The sequence below is a fragment of the Balaenoptera borealis genome, assembly GCF_965194805.1.
Source record: "Balaenoptera borealis genome assembly, chromosome: 11".
NCBI classification, from domain to species: Eukaryota; Metazoa; Chordata; class Mammalia; order Artiodactyla; family Balaenopteridae; genus Balaenoptera; species Balaenoptera borealis.
This window is the reverse complement of record NC_138868.1, coordinates 94,109,748-94,132,582: the sequence shown is the minus strand read 5'-3', so window position 1 is coordinate 94,132,582 and position 22,835 is coordinate 94,109,748. Positions and strand designations below refer to the sequence as shown.

Sequence of the window (22,835 nt, the reverse complement as noted above, 5' to 3'; positions counted from 1 at the left end):
CAGTCCTAGCACACGGTACACACTAAAAAACAAATGAAAAAAAAAAAAGTGTATTTAAGCAGAATGTTCAGCTGTGTCGCAGTGCTGGTACAGCCCCTGCCCTCTGCGCTCATCTCTAGGTTAAACGGTCCTTTGGACCCAGGCTGAGGGGTGAAGAGGTCTGCCTCCCAAATTCCAGTTATTTTCTGATTCTTCTCCCTGCACGGTCCACACTTCTCCCTCTCTCCTTCAGCACAGGGCCCGGCCTAAAGGCAGGAGACCGCTTTCGATGACCTCAAGTCTCTCTCGGCCCCTACATTTTAACCTCAAAAATCAAAGCATTAGGGCATAAAGCAGGAATAATCATCAATGCAACGAAGTGCTATTTTACAGACCTCTAGTTCCAGCATCCTTGATATAGTCATGTTTGCCTTCAAATAAGGTCTTTTAATGTTCCCAGCAGCTGAGAGGGGCAAGATGTAACAGTTTGGAAGGGCACCTACATTTGATTAGATTCGGTTCATACGGACACACAAAAACAGTGAGCTTTGGCTGACTCTACTGTCCCCGCCTGACACTTGGTTGGCATTGGAGGCTGTGCTGAATGTCAGGGGGCATCAAAGGTTTCAAGCCCAAGAAGGGAGCTGCACAAAAAGCTCTGGGATTGGCCATTTTTTCTAGAATTGCCCTAGGTTCTCCTGCCTATAAAAGTTTGTAGGCACCCAATAAGTACTTAAGTGACTGTCTACCTCTTACTAAACCACACCTCAGGGATACAGGACCAACCCCAGGGCTATCTGCAAAAAGCATCCCTCTTCCTACATATGCCAGGATCATCCCAGAAATACTGGCCCAAGCGTTTCCCAACTGGTTCTCTTCCAGAAAGATGGGGTGGGGGAGGGACAGGGGATGGGGCCTGACTTACCAAGGAGAAGGAAAAATTTGAACAACTGATTCCACACTCTCCCTTGAACCACTCTTACTGCAGCTGCGATGGATAAGGAGCAAGATGACGAATGACCAACCTTTCTCCTGAAAGTCCCAGAGTGAAACATTCACCAAGGATCCCGAGGACAGTCCACGCATAAAAAGGCAACAGCATGTCAGCAACGGCCATTAAGCAGCCTCAAACGCCAGGGAGATCCAAAGCCAAACTTGTCTGCCAACAACACACCAGCCCCTTACAGCCATAATAAGAAAGCCTGCCCAAGGCATTTTTTAAGGATTTTTTTTTTTCCTGGAAAGGGAAATCGCAAGTCTGCAGCTGAGGCCCACGGCCCAGAGGTCTGTGAGTGAGGACACACAGCCGCCAGCAATGTGTTCAGTGCCAACCCCAACAAGCCAGACAAGACCCACAACAGAGCAGGACACAGACCACCAAACCAAAGAGGTCCCTGATGCTGAGGCCAAAGGCAAGGGAAAATGTGACTGTCCCAGGTCTTCTATTCCCTGAAGCAGGCCCCAATTTCCTAAGGAAATGAAAAGCCACTGGGAAAAGCTTGCCTGTTCCCCCCCCCCCATTTGGGATGCCACCAGTTCCTTTATCACCACCAGGATGGATACAAAACACAGCCACAGATACATGAATGCATCGCCACTGTGTGCCACGACACCAAAAAAAAAAAAACAAAAAACAAAGAAATACAAGCAGGTCCTCTGCTCTCAGGGAGAGAAAGGAGGACAAGGGAACTAACATTTATTGGGTACTACAATAATCGCAAGGAGAACTACATGTGTTTTTCCATTTGATCCTCACCATACCCTTACAAGCTAGGCGACGGAACGTGTAAGTGATGCGTCTAAGGGCACACAATTTAAAAAGCGGCCAACCTCTCTCTCAGTCTAGGTCTATCTTGACTCTAAAATTTGGGCTCTTTCTACCATATCACATGTCTCTCTTCAGTCACACAAGGTTCTGTAGAAGCCCTCAAATAGATCTGGTTAAGTAGACAAATGAAGTGATCCTAGGAAAACATGCCTGCATAGCCCCAAAGAACATCAGTGCTGAGCTGGAGGATACAGGGAGGGCTGGGTCATAACGGAGTGGATATTCTAAATCCCTTTCCAGGAGGTAACTGTCCAAAATAAACACTCACAAAACCCCCTACAACCCAGCTTGCAATGTTCCTGGCCTTAAGAGTCCCTCTGGATCCCCCGAGAAGCTAGACACATGACTATCTCCTCATTAAGAACTACTCTAGGGTCTCTCCCCATCCCGAGTGTCCTTCTGGATTCCCAAACCAGTACTGAGTTTCGTGAACGCAGTGAATACCCGATCTTTCCAAGTGAAAAATCCGACAGCCGTTGTCTGGCCTCACTCTACGTTTATAATTATCCCAGTCTTATAAAAGGTTAGTAATTTCATAAAGCTAGATGTGCCGTATCTCACAAAAGGGTCTGTCGGAAAGGTCAGAGTGGCTTCAGTTCTCAGCACTGCTCGGTGATTAAAAATCTCTGGAAAACTAAAATCACTAGAAGGGTCCTCATTGAGTTTCTTCCTTTTCCATCAGCGGCTGAGCAAATTCAAGAGAAGAGAAGAAATTCACCAACCACCCCCCCCCCCCCAAATCCGCACATGCTCTATGACTACAACCCATCACCAGCAGGATGAAATACTTGCTAGAATCAGTTTTGGTTTAAACACTTTTGTCATCCAGCCAGGACAGGATTACCAAAATTAAATAAATCTCAAATATGTATTAGCCTTCTCAGAATACATCAACTATCGTGCCAACTATATTATTAGGCAATAAGGGTATGGGGGTGGTGGGGAAAGAGTTTTTTGATGTGAATCCCTGGGTCACTGGTCTTTCAATCAGCTGCACAGGTCCAGCTTCGCTGACCCTAGGTTTGGGCTGGTACAGCTCAACTCACCAAGCCCTCCTCCACATCACCTCCGTCCAGTTTTAAGTGTCACCTTGGTCTGAACACGAGCAGAGAGAGATGACTGGATACGCCACTTACCATCACGTGGAAAACAGAAAGGAAAGCGACATTTTGCCACTGTTGATTAAGGAGGACCTGACAATCTGGGTTAAAAAACACACGAACAAACAAAAATCGGGTCTCAGAATACCTCTGTGTCATTAAGAGATCATCTCCCCAGTGCACAGGATCCTGGTGCAGGGCGGCAGCTCAGCGGCAGTGCCTCTGGGATGCTCAATAAGGAGCTGTGTTTCTTTTTAGACCTTTAACTCACTTTTTGGCAAAACAAAGCAGACTGACTGTTTACGTATAAGTGCATCTGAAGTCACAGAACATTACCTGGGCTGGAGACAGTGAAATACTTCTTAGGTGCAGGAACACTAAGAGGGCACGGGCCATTGGCGTCCCAACCGCACCAACACAATACACGTTTTACACCCTCACATCCGAGGGTGTGTGGGTTTTTTTAACATTTATTTATTTATTTTTGGCTGCACTGGGTCTTCGTTGCTGCGCGCGGTCTTTCTCTAGTTGCGGCGAGCGGGGGCTACTCTTCGTTGCTGCACGCGGGCTTCTCATTGCGGTGGCTTCTCTTGTTGCGGAGCCCGGGCTCCAGGGGCGCAGGCTTCAGCAGTTGTGGCTCGCGGGCTCTAAAGCGCAGGCTCAGTAGTTGTGGCGCACGGGCTTAGTTGCTCTGCGGCATGTGGGATCTTCCCGGACCAGGGATCGAATCCGGGTCCCCTGCATTGGCAGGTAGATTCTTAACCACTGCGCCACCGAATGTATTTGAAATATATTTTATAACTACTGAATCCCTAAGGCAAGGAGAGAAGCTGTATCATTGCGGCTCTTTTCCAAAATGGAAGACCAAGTGGAGGATCCAGGCTGCCTCCCTACTCTCTCCAAAGCTGTCCCCCCCAGACCCCTCACCCTACAGTACACACTCACACACACACACACACACACACTCTTTCACTCACTTGAGTTGACAACTCACAGCTCTAAGAACCATTAACTCACCAGCAGGCTGGGTCACAAAACAATAGTATTATCCATTAGTTAAAATACAATCCCACTGGAGACTTAGATTGAAATGCTTATTTACTGTCAGCTACAGATATGTTTCTTGTTGCATTTTGTTGTTGTCATTGGAAAAGCATTTATCGGGGACCATCAGGAGTTTGGAGAGAACGGAACTGGTGTGGGCCAGGTACCCGGAGAAGAGATAAATCTAAACAACACCTACACTTCCTTATTATAAGCTACATTCCTTCTTTTAACTGACCACATCATAAACATTCTAAAATAGATTTATGATCTACATGTTCAGAGGATCAGAGTATCTACCTCCCCTCTTCAAGGGGAAAAAAAAAAAATGAGGCTATGAGACCACTGTTTAGAAGGGCAATTCCATACTTACAAAAACTAAAATCAATATCTGTTGTAGCACTTCTCCCCCCCCCAACCCCAGTAAGATCGCGGTTGTTTTAGGAAGATACAAGCTTCTGAAATGCAGCCTTAACAAACAAAACATTGCTCAACTGTTCCAGAGGCAGGTGTCATAAACAAGCAGCCACATGGCAAACATATTGATTTCCCAGCCCTTATCTCACAGCAACCAGTGCTCAGTTACCAGGCTACTTTAATATGTAATTTACTGCAGGGGAAGGAGAGCAGGGCCCAGGGTGCCTGGAATATTTACTGGAGAATTCGGCGGTGGCATGGAGGCTTCCCACGAGGGGTGGCGATGTGCAAGCGAATATGAAGAATTCTGGCTTGGAAGCCACAATGATCATTAGCATTTCCAAACTGTTGAACGAAAAGGCTTGACCACACCCCTCTCGTCCTAGCCAACAACCCATTACTCTGGCACCACTGATCTTCATCAACTCTGTTTACGCTATGAAAATCTAGCTCACCACCGCTGTTATTTAAATACGGACATTTAATTTCTGGCAAAACAGTACAAGGAAATTACCTCCATCTATTACGTGGCTTATATTGGACCCTTCACTTGCTTCTCAGCCCACCTGACTCAAGATAAAAATAAAGAGGACCCGGGGCGTGAGGACTTCAAAAGCTCCCATGCCTTGTGAGAATGTCGGAGTTTGCTTTTTTTTTTTTTTTTGTAATTTAAGCCAGACTTTTTACATATCCCAAGCTGCAAAGCACCAAAAAAGATCCAATGCTAATTAAAAGCAATCAATGTATGGTTACATTAAGTGGGAAAGCAGCTCTGTGTCTGGCGTTAAAGGTTGTAGGTTTAAAATAAACCTAGAAATGCCAAAGTTAAGCTTTTTCAGATCAGCGCCAAGGCGCCCACACGCCTGGTACTATATATATGGCGAGCCCCGTACCTTCACATGCTGGCCATTAAACCGTCAGAAGCACAGAACGACGCTGCTGGCTGCAACGCCACCACAGGGTAGAGGAAACTTCCATTTCCAGAACTGATATTTTCATCTTGAGATGCTAACTTATTTGGGCATAGATTTTTCACTGTGAATTTCCTTAGGAGTTTTAAATTTTTTATTTAAATAAAAACCCAGCTAAGAGGAGCTGAAAAGTTTCTGTTCAGAAGCTCACAAAATCTCTGCAACCAGTGGCGGGGGGTCGAGGCACACCGCAGATGGGGAACAAAAAGCTTCTAAAAACCTGACCACATGGGTACAAAGTCGAAAAGCAAAAACACCTCTTCCACAATTTTCAGAAATTTTGCAAACCTGGAGTGAATTTCCTTCCGCACTGAAACCTCCCTGTGTTGTAAAACCACAGACATTTAAAAAAAATTATTGACGTATGCTAAAAAATCAGAGAGGAAGATTTTCCTCAGCTTTCTCTCTGGGAAGAGGTCAACCAGAGAAAGTCTCAAAACCAAAAAGGGGAGACTTTTCTAGAATCATATGAGTAAGAAAAGCACAGGGCCTCAACAAATAATCATACCACTTGAGACGCAGTATCTAATAAAAATATTTTATCCATCTAATAACAATACTGATGGTTAAAGGGTGCTAGATTGGTGGCTGATAACCAAGACTGTATCTCAGTAACTGTTTCTTTAACATTTAGCAAAGGGCTTTTAACAGTATGGTAACCTCAGTGTTTTCCAAGAAATTCTGTCTCAAATGCCAGGTATCGCAATTAATATAATTTTTTATAGTGGTAAAATAGACATAACATAAAAATGTACTATTTTAACCATTTTTAAGTGTACAGGTCAGTGGCATTAAGTGCATTCACACTGTTATGCAACCACCACCATCATCCATCCACAGAACTTTTTCATCATCCCAAACTGAAACTCTGTCCCCATTAAACGCTAACTCCCTACTCCGCCCCCTCTCCAGCCCCCGGTAACCTCTATTCTACTTGCTGTCTCTATGAATTTGCTTCTTATAAGCATAGGTACTTCATATAAATGGAACCATACAAGACTTACCTTTTATGTCTGGCTTATTTCACTTAGAATAACATCTTCAAAGGTCATCCATGCTGTAGCAAGTGTCTGTGTCAGAACTTCCTTTTTTAAGGCTGAATAATATTCCACTGTGTGCATTTACCACATGTTTATCTATCCCTTCATCTGTCAGTGGACACTCGGGCTGTTTCCACCTTTTTGTTATTGTCAATAATGCTGCTATGAACACAGGTGTACAAGTTATCTAAGTCCCTGCTTTCCATTCTTTTGGGTCCATACCCAGAAGTGGAATTGCTCACAAAATACATTTTTGTTCCCTTAAAAGGAATCCGTTGTTTGTGCTTCGGCATCCAACACCTTCGTCAGAAGCAAAAAAAAGGCAGAATCAACTTGGAAAACTGCAGTCAACAATCTTGCTGAAGCAGAAGGCCATGCAGAGAGTGCCTGTGAAGGATGTGCCTGTGAAGGATGTGCCTGTGAAGGATGACCCTGGCCACAAACCAGGGGCTGCAGCTGAAACCCTTCACTTCCTCGCTTGAGGGGTGAGAGTTTTGAGTTCAACACCAGATGTGCGCCTGAATAAAGGAAGGATTTGCAGGGTATAGGGAATGCAGCTGAATGGTTTAATGAACGATCTGAATATGCCATTACTGCCTGGCACCTTTATGAGCCAACAGTGTTAAAAACCCAGGCATATTTTTTTGATACGACCTTATTTAAACCTGCTAGGGACTTACTCTACTAGGCAACATGTGAAAACTAGCACGCTGACATTTAAGGTCATGCAAACATGCAGGAGACCTCAGAGATCTGTTTTCCCATCTCCCAAAAGCTTAATAACTTAAAATGCCAAGATAAAAAATTGCATATATATCTTTTAAGATAGACATATTTAGAGGTTTATGTCTTAACCACAAATCAGGAATCAGAGATAACCCAAACCCTCCAAATTTTAATGAAAACCCAGACGACATCAGCTCTCCACCATCCAAAGTCTGGCAACATATTTCAGCTCAATTGGAGATAAAACTGAGACAAGGGAAAAGGCAATTTTAGGTTCCTCCAAGGGAAGTTGCAGTTTTAATATTAAAGTGGCCCTGGGTGCTCAGACTATGAGGAATTTATTTTTTCATAGAATAAACTTTTCTTTTAAACTCCTTTTTTTTTTTTTTTTTAAATACAGTGTCTTAAAGTAGATCTTTTGGAATTTACAAGATAAATACTGGTAATTTGATTCTTATCTTCTCTAAATCCAATTCTAAGCCAATTTTGTGTAAAGGACACTAATTATAGCCTACAGGGAGAGAAAAGGTAACCTACCAGAGAGAATATACTTGAAACATTTAAAAGGCTATGGGACCCTGAAAAGTTAAATAGATTTCAAATCTACTGGACGAAGAATAATAATAAGTTAAATGGAAATTATTCTCAGACCCTGGTCTACTTACAGTGGGCCCTTCAGAGTCTTGTCAACACCGCACCCAAGGGTGCTCAGGCTAAAGGGACCTAGGGTTTACTCTCCTGCAGGTCTATGCCTAGCAGTGGCTTTTGAAAGATCCAGCCTTGGTGAGCAAAACTATGAGGAAAAGGGGTGAGGGAATCGGATCTTCTTGCAAAGGGCTGAATTCTGCCTTGTTCACGGGTCTCCCTCTCTCAGCTCCATATCTATGTCGAAGAAACTGGTTGCATAAGGTGCTGTGCTTTTCCAAGCTCAACCCTACACACTGCAGTGCCAGGGACTGCGGACCGCGTGCATGCGCGTCACCACTCCTACCCCTTCCTGTTGTTTTTCTTGGCCTCGGTCACAAAAGACAGTCATGCTATAAGGATGCCATAAACTCCACCTGATGTTTCTGGCAGCTTTAAGGATGCCAGAACAGGCAGAGAGGCCCCTGGCTCCTGTGGAGTTGAGCCGCAGTGGCCTGCAGCCTGGCGCAGTGGGTGTAGGGCCCTGGCCGGCTCTGGGCTGATGGAGCGCCCAGACTGGTTGAGGAATCAGTGAAACCCTCAGGAGGCCTTGGCCTTTGGAAACCTTTGTTCCCACCCACTGACACTCAATGGGCTGATGACTCAAAACATCTCGTTAGAATAGCTTTCATTTCAGGACCACTCCAAGCATGGAAGCCCCCTTGGGCCCGGGACCTTGTGTACCCGAATGAGGGGCAAGCAGGTGCAAAATCCCACCCCATTCCATCCATTAGAAAAGGGGCACCTTTTCTAACATAGAAGAGTACCATGTGGAGTACCAGCAGCCATGCTTGAGCCCACACAGAAACTTCCTGAGCAGCAATGGCTCTCTGGAGGCCCCTTCCCATTGTCTGCATGCCCAAGCTCCCCACCGACCCCCAGAAGCCGGGTGCCCAAACAGCCGCGGCACTGCAATCCATGGGGTGCCCTGTGCCCTCACCAACGAGGAGAGGAAACCTTTCCGAGTGGCTTGTGTGAATGAACAAGCATCTCATACTATCAGTGGACTAATTAGGTTTGTTTTACTGAAAAGTCCACAAGTATATTTTTAAGGGCCTCTATTGAAGAGTTTAACCAGAGAAGGGTTCAAAGTATAAACCAATGACATCATCACTATTCCATACACACAAAGACAGAAAGAAAAAGTGTCTCTTGACAACACAAGAACTATCCAGAACCATTCCTAGTGTGTGACGAACTGTCTCAAAGAGCCAGTGTGAGGCCTTTTCTATAAGCCATCTAGAAAATGGACATGGGTTAAGTGGTAGAAATAAGGTTCTCCATTTTTCTTACAGATTAGTCCCTCAGAGAAACTAGGCAGCAGAGAAATCAGTGCTGGCTAGATGGGAAAACTTCCTTCACTGTGTCTTTCCAATCTTTTTCTGCTTCCAGCTGGACAGGACACGGAAATGGCCTGAGGGGTGAGTACACAGTAAAGAGATTTTCTGAGGCGCTTTATAAGTCTATATTTCAGGCCAAGGCTCCACCACCCTTATCCGGGGCCTTTCGCTCACCTCCTTCTAGGTGTCTTCTTGCTTCTACTTGTGGCTGTTTATTAACTGCCTCTCAGGAAGATGGGCGTGAACACGAGGGCGCTGCCCCCTCAGGAGCGGCTGGGGTGGTAAGTTAGAGGAGGAAGGGGGTGCCTGAAAACAAAGGCTGAAAAGAAGACGGCCCCTCTGTAGCTGGGGGACAGCGACTTCCCCACCGCACGGACCACCCAGGGCTTCCAAATGGCCTGAGGAGCTCTAGAACAGGCTTGAATTTAACCATTCTGTGCCACTGCTAAGCTGTGGCCCTGATTTTTTGGTTCTGGAAATACAGTTTCAAAGATATACTTAAGGGGCAAAGGCAAAAATACTGGAGGCTTCCACACCCATCTGGAATCAGCCACTGGAGTCACAGCAGGTCAATGAAGAAAGCACCGTCAGGCTTCCAGAATTTACCAATGCAGGGAAGGCCCTAGTGGTTTTTTATCTCTTTTGAAAGGGTAATTTTGGGGTGTGGTGTGGTATATGTGTGTTTTCATCTGTTCTACAATCTCAAACCTTAATGCTTTGAATGTTCTTCTGGAAAACTTCTCTTCCCTTTATCACGTAACACAGACCAGAGGGGGGACAAGTATGAAGTACCCCAAGAGCCAAGGAGGATGGAAGGAATGTTGGGGGCATTACAAAAGTGGGGTCCCCAATTTGGCTCCTCAGACTCAGAAAGAGACTGTGGCTGGTTCGTTTGAAAGAACCCCGTGCGAGCCAATCCCACGTGTTATCGGACGCGGTCCATACAACAACCCTATGTATTAGGTGAATGCTAACATTGCCCCAATTTTAGACATGGGCGAACTAAGGCTCAGAGGGATAACATGGTGGGGGGGTGGGAGGAGGAATCAGGAAATGGCAGCTACAAGGATCCAAGAGCTCACGGAAGTTGATCGCTGCCCATGAAGCTGCTCTTCAGAGAGGAGAGGGAGGGGAGGAGAGTGGGATCCCCTCTACGCTTTACACCCTGAACCGTAGCTCATGTGAGACGAGTGGACCGTCAGGAGAAACATGAGGGAGAAAGGAATGCTTTGCTACAACAAATCGAGAGGATCAAGACACAGTGCCTCCCCGCCGCAACCCCAGACCACAGAATCAGCTCTAAGGAGCAGCTGAGAGCTGTCTACACGCGCACACGCTCACAATCCCAGCAGCGACCCCTGCACTCTCGCCCTCTGCCACCCCAGGCCAAACTGCCGGTGACAAAAAGCCCTTCAGTGCTCCGGGTGTCCCCACCTTTTGTAGCAAGCCCTGGAAGGCCTGAGTGCACAAACACAGTGCCCTTTCACTGCAGCCTCTCGGGGCTCCTGTTTCACTGGGGCCGTGAAAGAGAGTACTGTAAATAAAAGAGGCCTGTCTGACCCGCCCCGGGCCCCAGCCCTCCTGCTCCTCTGCTGTAACAGAGCTGCTGGTCAGCACAGCCTCAGAGGCCCCGCTCTGCCCCACCACCCCGCGCCCGCTGGGCACCATGGGGCAGGAAGACAGAAGGATGAGGCCCTGGCTGGTCTGGGGGTGTCAGGGAGGAGGGGTGCACGGGCCTGGCCAGTCGCAATGACTTTTAGGCATTTAAGCACGTGTTTAAATGGCTGCAGGAAGATCAGCTCAGAACACCACGGAGTGACTGGTTGAGGAGAGGGGGAGGGGAGGCCATTTGGTTTTGTTCTCTTTGTCCAGCCAAATGGACAAAAGCAAGGAGAAGGGGAGTTGGCAGAGAGACTGGAGTCCACCCTGATCGCAGGCACCGGGACACTGTCTCAGCAAGCTGGAGAAGCAGAAAGGAACCATATCACACTAGGTACAGCTACATACTTACAAAAGAACATAAAGCAAAGAAAGAAGGAAAGATAAGACTGGGGAAAAGGAAAAAGGCACAAAGAAGTACAGAAGTAGCAACCCAACTCACATACGTAAAGAAAACAGAGGCCAAACCCCCCTGGAGCTGCTCAGACCATAGCCAGTCAGCACTGCATTTATGGAAGTTGGCATGCACAGGCTAGGAGTTGAGAATTCACATCTATCCACTATTCGACCAAGCTTAGGGGTTGCCGGGGAAAGACATGAGAATATGGTGAAAGGTCCTTTATTAAATGTCTATTGCCTGTCCTCTCCGCAGCCAGATAGGAGGATATAAGGACCTTTAACCGCCCTGTAACACCCACTGTGATTTTCAGTAACTCCACCTTGGGGGCGGGGTGTGAAATCTGAAACTTAAGAGGACAAAACAAACAAGCAGAAACAACAAGGTCAGATACATTTTGCTTAAATTTCCCACAGAGATAAAACGCTGCAGAAGAAAGCAGAAACAATCTCAGAGTCTGGTAGGGATACAAGCTATCTCATGAGAAAGGGCAGGGCAGCCACAGGGCATACACCCCTATCTTGGATAGGAAGGCGGAGGAAGTCTCAGACCTCTGTCCATGACAGGCCAGGGCCACCCCACACAGCATCCAAGAAAATGAAGTCCTTTTTTTAAGTTTGAAAACGAGTTTCCCAGGATTGAGGGACAAGAAGGCTGGGTCTCTAAGTCACAGTCCTTACCCAGACCTCAGACAAGCCCCAGACGAGGCCTTAGGCACACAGGCTCTCCAAAACTACCTTCTCACCGCCGGAAAGTCCAGGCATTTCTGTGATGCGGGGCCGGTGCAGGGGAGGGCTAGGCCAGGCCTCCTACTTCGCTTCTCAAGCCACCAAGAGCCTCCCAGGGCCAGCCAGGCAAGGCCTCAACTCAGAGAAACCCCAAAGCTCAAGAGGCCACCCTGTCTTCCTGCCACCCTCTCTGCACCAGGCCCCTAGAAATAAAGCAAGGACATTCTTCCTGGCCCTCTCAGGCCCTGAGTGACAAGGATGGCCTCACCCCACAGAAAATGCACCTCACCAGGGAGGTGATACCTCTCCCCGCAACCGTCCACAACATGTCGTGGCAGGACCAGGAGAGACGATCAGAGGCAGCCATGTTTCATGACTTACAAGACCACTCCATCAACTCTGGGCCTTCAGGTACCTGCCCATGAAATGGGCATGAGACTATCAATACCACTTTTCTTGCCTGAAAGCCATGAGCTGAACTAGATCATCTCCTCATGTCCCTTCCAGATCTAAGATCTTGATTACAGGAACAAACTCAGCAGCAAACAAGAGCAGCCAAGTGACCCAGAATCAGCCATTTCCTGCCCTGAGCCTGGCTGGCTGCCCCAGGGAGGCCCCAAGTGGAGCTATAGACCCACACCTGCCAGCCGGGTGCCTATAAAACCCCTGGACCTTTACACTGCAAACACCTTGGGATTTACCTGCCGAGTCTAAAGGAGGGAAAAGGGGAGGAGCAACCCAGCCTCCCTGCCCCTCTGGTCTCCGGATCCAGCTCATACCTGTGCCACGTCCACGAATCCTGCAGAGAACACACAGCACTTTGACAAGCACAGATGCAAAATTTGGATGATTCCCCAGTGGGCACTTTAGGGCTGTAGCTAGATCGTCATCCCCTCTGCTTCCCCACCAGCTAACTCAGCAGCCTCTGCCTGTCCCCGTCCAAGCCTGGTCTGGAGAGGTGAAGACTTCTAAGAGCCACAGAGGCCTGATTCCCTCGCTGGGTCTTGGGGATCAGAGGTGCCCTCTACAACTCAACCCGCTGAACACATCGTGGGTCATCATCTCGTGCCAGGTTGGGGACTGGAGTAAAGAAAAGAACAAGCCACAGTCCCCGCCCTCAAAGAGCCCTCAGTCTTACTGAAGAGACGGCATGGAATTCAATGCAGTGGTACAACCGCGCTCACCAGGCGAGCAGGGGCAGATGAGAAGTCCTTCTCTGAGTCCTTCCCTTCAGGATCAGCCCCTCCGAGGTTCCCTTAACCCACAGGGAGACCCCGACTGCGGAACCAGCGAACGTTCGCCCCCTGAGCCCTGCCGCCCCTCCCAGCAAAGCTCTCCATGACGCCTTTTCCCCAAGGACTGCTTCTCATTGGAATGTGGGTCCCCTCTGGGAGTGCTGGAGGGCAAGGAAAGGGGAGGGAGTATCCAGTGGCAGGGGCTCGTGGTTCGTGGCCCAGGGAACCTGCTAGTTGTCACCCGGCAATACCTGCGCCTGCACAATAAGGCACTGTGTGTGCAGCCCCCAGCCACCTCCCTTCACACAGCGTGCACACTCCCCCAGCCCTTCGCTCCTGCCTGGCCTACTCCTGCCATAATAAAGATGCCAATTAGGACAAATTTGGCACTGATCAAAAAAGCGGGGCGGGGGGGGTGGTGCGGGCGGACAGAAAAAAGCAAAGAGAAAAGAAAAAGCTCCAAAGCAAAGATGGTTCTGCTTTGATAATACCCGGGCCTGAGCCTGCTTTCTGGATTCGCCTTCCTACCAGCTTTACCCCGGTGGTTAACCAACCCTTAGTACCGCATTGCAGATATTCAGAAAGCTCAGCCCACCTGTGCTTCATAATAATGCCACCATCCATCAGACAACCTCCAATTCACTAAGCGACAAGATTCGTGGAACACCTACAATGTCCAGGGCGTGGCGCAGGGCTCTGGGGGAGGAAGGAGTGGGGTAGGGACGGCTATGGAACTGAACAGCACTGAGGTCCTACCCCCAGAAACTTAAGGTGTCTGAGGGAAGAAATCGACAGAAGTGGCAATAATAAAGATCAAGTTTTATCTATACGCCTTTGGATGGGAGTTCAAAGGAGGGCATTTTATTTCCCATTGGAAGCCAAGGGGACGATGCACCAAGAAAGGTTGTGAGGAGGCAGCATTGGTGCTTGAGCTTGAAAGCTTTGGCCCTGTTGTGATGAGTGGAGAAGTCATGGCAAGTGAAGGAAAGAAAGAGTTTGACACAACAGCAGACTGTACTGAGCTGCCATATGCTGGATGACGGACTAAAAGACATGAAACAGACATGAAAAAGATGGTCCCTATTCCTGAGGGGTGTAAGGCACATGCTGAGAAAGGGAAGAGGCAGAGAAACGTAGGTGGAATCTAGGATCCTTGATGGCCCTGAACACCAAGCTAAGAATTCTCTAGTTGATTCTCCGGAATAGGCAATGGCCACTGTGGGTTTCTGAGCAGGGCAGCAACGCGATCAGAGCTCTGCTTCGGGAGGATGTGGTGATAAGCCACAGTCGGGGGCACTGCAGGAAGGCTGGTTAGGAGACTGGGATAACCATCTGGGTTAAGTGAGAGTGAGGAGACGGGCTGGAAGGGCAAAGGGCTATGGGGAAGGCAAAGGTAGGAGCCACAGACGATGCCACGGTCTGGAGAAGAGGGCAGAGCCTCTGGCAGAATCTGAGGACAGAGAGGAGAAGATCCGAGAGGGACTGCTGAACTCAGCCCAACGCACACCAAGTTCTAGTTTCTGGCAGGACTGGTTGGTGTACCCAGCAGGCAGCTAGAAAGGCATGTGGGCAACACAAGGAAGACAAAAATACTAGAGACGAGATCTGGAAGTCATCCACAGGGAGGAGATCACGGAAACCATGAGATGGCCAAGAAAGAGACTGGAGAGAGAGGAGAAACAGTAAGGACATCATCTTAGGAAACACCTCCATTGTGGGATGACAGGGTCACATTCAGCGACCACAGACACACACTGACAGCCCCCCACCTCTCCTGTGAAGAGGAGAAACTACCAGCACTTTGCAGATGAGGAAATAGACTATGGGAGCCAAAGTGTTTGCCCCTCAACAAGAGGCAAACATACGTAAACTAGAGAACCAACAAGGTCATACTTATAGCACAGGGAACTATATTCAACATCTTGTAATAACCTATAATGGAAAAGACTCTGAAAAAGAATATATATAAATATATATATATATATATATATATATATATATATATATATACACACACACACACACACACACACACAAAACTGAATCACTTTTCTGTACACCTGAAACTAACACAACACTGTAAATCAACTATAATTCAATTAAAAAAAATTTTTAATGAAAAAACTTTACCAATAAAGATTAAAAAAAAAAAAAAGGCAAGCACAGATCCTGCAGAACTCCATGCACTAGATCACACTGCCTCTAGGGAGGGAGTTTCAGGAAATATGGAGGGGGGTGGGCAGGGGGATCGATGTAAAGAGTCCAGGAAGGTACACTGCTTTCGAGAACTAGGAGGTCACAGGCGAGCTTTGAAAGAACAGCATCAACAGAGTCACCCTGATGAAAGCTGGGTTGAAATGGTCCGAGGAGCACCCTGGGGCAGACGAACTGAAGTCCAAAGCTAGGGAGAGTGAACCTCTAAGCACCCAAGTATTCTGGCAGTAGCACCCACCCCGTGGGTGGCTGTGAGGATGGAGCGTACTAATGCACAGGAAGGGCTTAGTCCAGAGCGGGTGCTCACTTAGCTACGATACCTGCCGTGTGTTCAGCAAGGCGTCAGGTAGTGCGGGGAGAGAGGATGGATAAACCACGATCGCCACCCTCACAGAGCCTGTGCCATAGTTGGGGAGACGAAACACAAGCCCAGACAGCCGCCTAAGAAGGCAGTGGAGCATATCATGAAATGGTGCCCACTTAGAAACGCTGCCAGAGACAAACGAGGGGCAAGCCGGAGGGCCGAACGGTGACACGAGGCTTCCCAAAGAGGCCCGACTTGGAGACCACGGAGAGAGAGAAGGACAACCCAGGTGGGGTGGGGGAGTAGAAAACGCCCAAAACAAAAGCACTTTCATTCCAAACCCTGCTCTCCTGGAAGCGGCCTGACTTCTGGGAGGCCCAGGGCTGAGACTGCGCTGCTGCGTCATGTTTGCCAAGGGTTGAGCCTGAATGTGAGAAAGGACAGGTGTGAGCCTGGTCCAGTGGGGCCCGTTCAATGTCGCTGGCCAGGGGGCTCCACGGGCAGCTCTCTCCTCCAAAGTGAGGCGTGGACCGTGGGCAGGAGTTAGCATGGGAAAGAATGTCAGAAAAAGAGTCAGCATCCCATCCAGGCTGCCTGCAAAGCTCTTCACCACTCCCACCTCCACCCCCAACTACTCAGAGAAGGCTGGATGGCAACGGAGGGGGCTTAGCGTGGCTATGTGGCCTCACCTCTCCCAGGTCTGTCTTCTACGGAAATCTCAGTTACCCAACCTCCAACCGACTGAGCCTTGAAAAGGTCCACAATTGCTAGCACGGCATTCAAAGAACTCTGTGACCTGGCCTCAATCCGTTTTTCCCGCCTGCTCTCCCATCCATCCCACACCCATCCCCCACTCCAGCACACTGAGCTGTCTGCGGGCCCTCCACCCCAACTCATACACTGTCACACCTTTTCTCACCTCCTAACTAGAAATGACAGAGCCTAGCTCTACTTCTCCAAAGCCTTGCCATCCTCCAAGGACTAGACAAATGCCACCACCTCCATGACGCCCTCCTGGAGCTTCAATCAGAGTCGTTCAATTCCTCTCCTGTGCTCCCCCAGTACCTCACTAATATAATAATTGAGCATATGTCTGATATACACACACACATAGCCATATATATATGTGTGTGTGTGTGGCTATCATTTGTTTCACTGTGAGCGCTTAAGGGGCTTTATTAATATCTGTGCACTACCCCCCAGCATTTAGCAACCACCTAGCATATGGTAGGTGCTCAGTAAATGTTTTTTGAATTGAATACCCATGGCTAAATCCTCACTATATTGGGGTGCTCTTTAAACTATGCGTGACAATCCATTAGTGGGTCTTGATTAACATTTTTAAATGAAATAGGAGAGACAAAACGGAAGAGAAAATATCAGAGTCCACAGCATATAGTACAGATAAATAGAGTTCCATTGAACCTCTGGTTTCAGGTATGTTTGTGCGCGCCCTGGGTCAGGATGAAAAATGTACTGTTCATTGTGGGCCACAGGCCCTCCGTTCTAGGATAAACTAGCAAATAAAAAAGCTAGTTATCACAGGTTTCATCGAAAACATAACCTCTGGAGAATTCCTGGGGGGGGTGAGGGGTACTACACGCTCCGTTCACTTGCCCATGCCTCTACAGCTTCAGAACAGAATCACCGTGGTAGGGTCCTCACTCACCAATCATTCTGGTAGGTCCTCTAGACTTGGCCTACCAAGGCAGGAAGGCAGGACTCCAGGGCAGATTTGTAACTGGCTTTACGACTAAAGGGGATGTAGGATTTAACCCTTGGTTAACCAGACCATGTGCCTGAGCAGCAGTTAATCTCAACAATGTATTTTAAACCTAGAAAGCAACATTCCTAGAAGATCCAGGGTAAGCCTGCTCCCAGGACTGCTAACTTGGGGCCCCCTTGGAGGAGGGCATCTGATCCGGAATTGGCTGCTCAGGGCTCTGGGTGCCTCGCCTTCCTGACCCTCCATCACTCCTTTCACCACTCATGTCTCATCAACTCTCCCCCACCCCGACCTGCTACCTGGGAATCACGCAGTCTGGCCACAGATCTCTAAATTGGTTCAGAAGCCTCCCTCTTCAGAAGCACTTATCCCTCTACATAATGAATTTCCCAGCCCTAATTAATGCAAAGGAAGGGATGATATACATTTCTCTGTTGCTTTAAGTCACAGCTAGTTAGACACTTTGAGGGAAGAGCAGCCTCTAGCTAAAGGGTCAGATAAGCTAAAAATCAATATAAGCCACCACCTCGAATCTTTTAAATCACCACCTTCCGTCCCCTGACCATCCCTGAGCCAGACCCCTGCAGTGGGCATGGAGCAACCACCAAGCCTGCAAATGACCATCCATTCAGGCTAATATTCAAAGCGAGATCATCTCCCATCCAACTCCTGATTCTTAATCACCCCCCACTTCCCTCCCCTGCAAAAAAAAAAAAAAAAAAAAAAAATCACTGCAATCTCTGGGAGCAATCAGACAGCCGAGAGCAAGGGAGATAACCTCAGGATATCCAACGGAAAGAACAGAAGGGAGACACCAGACGAGCTATTAGCAGAAGTATAACATCTTAAACAATGGAGGTGAGTGTCTGGTCCTTCCCCATACTGGTCAAACCCACCTGGTTATGTCACTGCATGTAATCCCGCTGATGTCTGGAGTGATGTAAAATTTACAAATCTGGAAGTACCTAAAAGAGGGTTATGAGAATGGTGAAAGGGAGTAAAATCATGGTATATGGGAAACCACTGCCTAAATAAGGAAGACACATAGCTACCCTACAAGTATCTCCAGGGCTGTGGCCCACAGTCTCTGTGACTCCAGAGAGCAGAAGTAGTGGTGGGGTGTTAAGAAACCTCTGGAAACAGAACTGGCTGCTCAGGGCACAGTAACATCCCTCTCCTGGGAAGAGGCTAGGCGACATGGAGCACATGAGAGCCTCAGAATGGGGGCTGGCCGCCAAAGTCCCTTCCAGCCCACTGCCCATCACAACAGGGCAATGCCAGAAACCAGGGTACTGGGTTCCATCGCCCCTTAAAGGGCGGGGGACACAGCACTATGGCTCACTTATCCATTCTGAAAGTGGCTGGGGAAGACAGAAGGAAGAAGGTAAGTAAAGCACAATGTACTTTCTACCACAGCTCCCCGGACCCAGCTACTGGGATATTAGAAAAGCTGGCCTGGTATTGAGGTTCCAGGACAGGGGCTTCTACTCAAGACCCAGAGTCTCCCAAACCAAATTCTTCAAGCTGGCCTCTGGGGACCAGGGGATGTCAGGCAGGGAAGGAGGATATCTTTCCCACCCGGTTTAGGAACTGCTTTGTTTTTCGCTGTTTCGGGTTACCGGGGGTAGGTGCCGAGCAAGACTGCCCCCCTTTCAGCTTCTCTTTTTTAAGAAAGACAAAGGAGAAAAACAAAACAACCAAACACCCGTAGCCCAAGCCCAAGTGTGCACTGTGGGCGGCCTACATGAGCTTCCTTTATCCAACCACAAAAAGGCATCAGTGGAACCAGCGAGGGGCCCTGGAACGGCCTTTCCCAGCAAGGGCCCTGCTCCTCCGTTGAGGTTAGCAGTTAACCAGGGGCCGGGAGCCGCGGGGCCAACAGACCGAGCCCCTCTTACACAACGCGGCCCTTATCTCCCCGAGCCGCTGTCGCTCTGCAGACACTGCCTCGGGCTCCAACCACAGCCCAGACTGGCCCACGGGAGATACCGGCCCTCGACTCGCTATCAGGGAGGCAAGCGGGGAGACGGACGGTTAGGCTGAGCTCAGACCTTCCTTCAGGTTTCTATTAAAAGAGAGTTAGAGAGTCAGTAACAACAGTCTGGCTGGCCAGCTTCGTGGTGTCATTTCCTTTGATCCCACGGCTGGAGTCCCCTCTCCCCAGTCCCCCTTCCTCTCCCAGGCCCTCTGCCCACCGAGAAGAGACGACAAGGGTCCATCTCCTGTCATTTCATCACATCTCGGTAGACGCTGGATACGAGATGCAGGAAGAGGGGCTGATGATCACCCGCTAAACAACCTCTTTTTTCAAACTGATTCTTGAAGGCAGAAACAGAGCCGGGGTAGCAGGATATAGGCTGTCAGGACGCAGGTGGACAAAACAATCAGCATGGAGAGCTCGGGCCGCGTCGCTCTCCTTCTCAAACGCCTTTGAAGGCTCCCAACTGCCCCAGGATAAAGTCTCCAAACTAACAACAGTTATACTTATTGAGCAACTACCTTGTTCCAGGCACCGTGCAGAATGTGTTAACTGCATTATCTGAAATCCTCAGGCTAGCCCCCGTGATATCCCACATGATAACCCCACCGTAGGGATGAGGAAACCACGGTTCACAGTGTTTCAGGCATGTGGCCAAGATCCGAGTTTGCAAGTGGCGGCATGAAAATCTGCCCTCAGGTCCGCCCACGTTCTCGTCACCCCTCCACCCTGCCTTGTCCCCTCCCCTGGTCTGGCATTTTTTGGCACTTCCATCTGACCCCAACCTACCATTCCAGCATTAATCACCCTCATTCCAGCCAAAGGAAGTTGTATTACCCAGGATCCTAGCATTTATCACAATTGCAACGATAGGAACGCTAGCTAAATCTCCCTCTCCCCCATCCAGAAAGCCCCACAAGGCCAGAGGCTCTGTTTCTCTTACTCCCCACTGAATTCCCAGGGCCTAACCTGATGGCCAGCACGCAGTAAGTGTTCAACAAATTCTTTCAAATTAAAAATGAGGGACCTCCCTGGTGGTCCAGTGGTTAAGAATCCGCCTTCCAATGCAGGGGACACGGGTTCGAGCCCTGGTCCGGGAACTAAGATCCCACATGCCGTGCAGCAACTAAGCCCGCGTGCCGCAACTACAGAGCCCGCGCGCTCTGTAGCCTACCCGCCACAACGAAAGATCCCACATGCCTCAGCGAAGATCCCGAGTGCCGCAGCTAAGACCCAATGCAGCCAAAAAAATAAAATTGATAGATAAAAAAATATTTTAAAAAATGAATCCCTCCAGGTGGAAGGCATTTCATCTCTGAATCGCCTTGTGTTTTTTCTGTATATCTAACATAATCTTTCCATTTTCTACTTTCTCTCATAGGTATCAACATACACATATACATTTTAAGTATTAGCTCCTCTCTGCTCAAATTATAAGCTCCTCAAGGGCAAGTCCCAGGTCTTACGAATACTTAAACCCCCAGCAGTGCACTGCCGGTAAAACTAAAGGACTCAATGCACATCAGTCCACTGAGGCTGAGCAGTACAGAGGTCAATGAGTACCCCACGAGGCCAGTCACCATGCCAAAATCCACCCAGCATATCCAAAGATTTGAGACTGCTCTCAAGTCAGACTCTATTCTTATCTCCTCCTTGGTGGAAGTGGGGAGCAGACCTGGGCAGTCACAGGGAGGTTTGTGAAGGAACGTAGGCAGGGAATGAGAGATAGGCGTTCTAGTCCTTACTAATTTGCTGTGTGACCTTGGGCGAATCACAGAGCCTCTCTGGACCTCCACTTATTCCACCCTAAATGAGCATGTGGAAATAAACAATTTTATGGGCTCTTCCAGCTCTAACAGTTTATGCTTCTTGGTCACCTTGAGAACCCACAGCTGCAAAGCAGATGCAGAGCTCTGAGTGCTTTCCCTCAACAGGTGATGAGAAGAGGGATGAAGTCGGGGGCACGCAGAATCCCCCCTTGCACTATTCCTCAACCTTCCCAAAACAAACAAACCCCAGGAAGTGAATAAGCCAGTCCATCTCATTAGGAAGGATGACAGCCAGGATTTGAATATGGATCGGAAGTAAATAGAAGGGAGAAAGCAGATACCGAAAATGGATTTTCAATAACTAACTTCCCTCTGGTTAGGCCTGAATTTTTTCCCACATGTGTATACTTTCACAGATCCAGTTTGGGAGCATTCAACTTAGCACAACCTGGCCTTGAATACTGGGCAAAACACATAGTAAGCATTTCGCTTTTAATTTATGTCATCAATGGTTTCAATGGAATGACTCATCCTTCCACTTTAACACTCGGTTCTAATATGGTTTACTATAAATAATGCAGAGAGAGAGGAGAGAGAGGGAGAGAGGGTCTAAACACCATGCCCCTGCTCAGCCAGGTCACCAAAGATCCAGACTGGACAATCCCAAGGTGAATCCGAGCTCAATTGACAGCCCAGTGGTGGTTCCCACGGAGAGGAAAGACAAATATTCCTGCCTCCACCCTCCAGGTGTTCAGGACAAGTAAGGTTGTTAGAAAAGGGGACTAATCACGCTGAGGATGTGCCGGGTACCAGGCTAGGATTTTAACACACAAGCTCCTTTCACCTGCCAGAGCCTCCCCAAGAGATAAAGTCAGGATTCACATTCAGGCCCCCAAGCCTCCTGTGCCTACCCCCTTGGAGGGTATGTGTCAGAACTCGATCCATCCTTCCTGACTGCAAGCAACACTGACTCGTGGAGGTCTAGATTTTTTAACACCAGAAGTGCCTCTTGGGAGCCCAAACTCACAGGAGGCCAAACCACAAGTGCAGAAACACACCAGCAATGAGAGGAGTCCGCCCCAGGCCCAGGGTTGGGGGATGGTGGGGGGATCAGCGACAGCGACTCCTCCTGGGACAGCGGTTGGAAATCACAAGCCCCTTGGCCTTGTTCACCTCCCACCCAAAGAAGTAAGGCCAACATGCACCTCCCGGGGGCTGAGCTGACAAGCCCTCTCTACACACTCTTTCCAAAAATCTACCTCCAGAGTCAGCCCACGGTCACCAATGTCATCGCACACTATATTCACCAGATTTGTCGCGGAATTATTTCGACCATTTCCAAAAGTCAAATCTACCCTCCCAAAGGACAAGTCAAAAGAATGTAGCACAGACTTTGGAAAGGATTCCGAAAGATTTCTAAAGTGCTTGGGGCCGTGGCTGCATCACAGGATTAAGTGATCACTCATTAGATACGAAGGCTTCTTTAGAAGGGCAGTAGCACTTCACAAATGGAGACCTTTGTATTCACAATGCACTCAACTTATTCACCTATTATTTCACCTGCTGGCTGCTAGCACAGGGTCAGTACCATCCTCAGTTTAGCAGTGCCCAAAACAAAAGATTTCACTGGTTCCTTTCACAGTTGCTCCCCTGGGCCAAAAGGGCAGGTTCTAAAGCTCAGTAGTGCCCGTTTACA

The 22,835-nt window shown here is 48.6% G+C and overlaps 1 protein-coding gene across 4 annotated transcripts in view; it reads right to left on the bottom strand.

Moving 5' to 3' along the window:
- ZBTB16 (zinc finger and BTB domain containing 16) overlaps positions 1–22,835 on the bottom strand; it is a 197,486-nt gene that overhangs the window by 157,020 nt on the left and 17,631 nt on the right. The gene's annotated exons all lie outside the window — the stretch shown is intronic.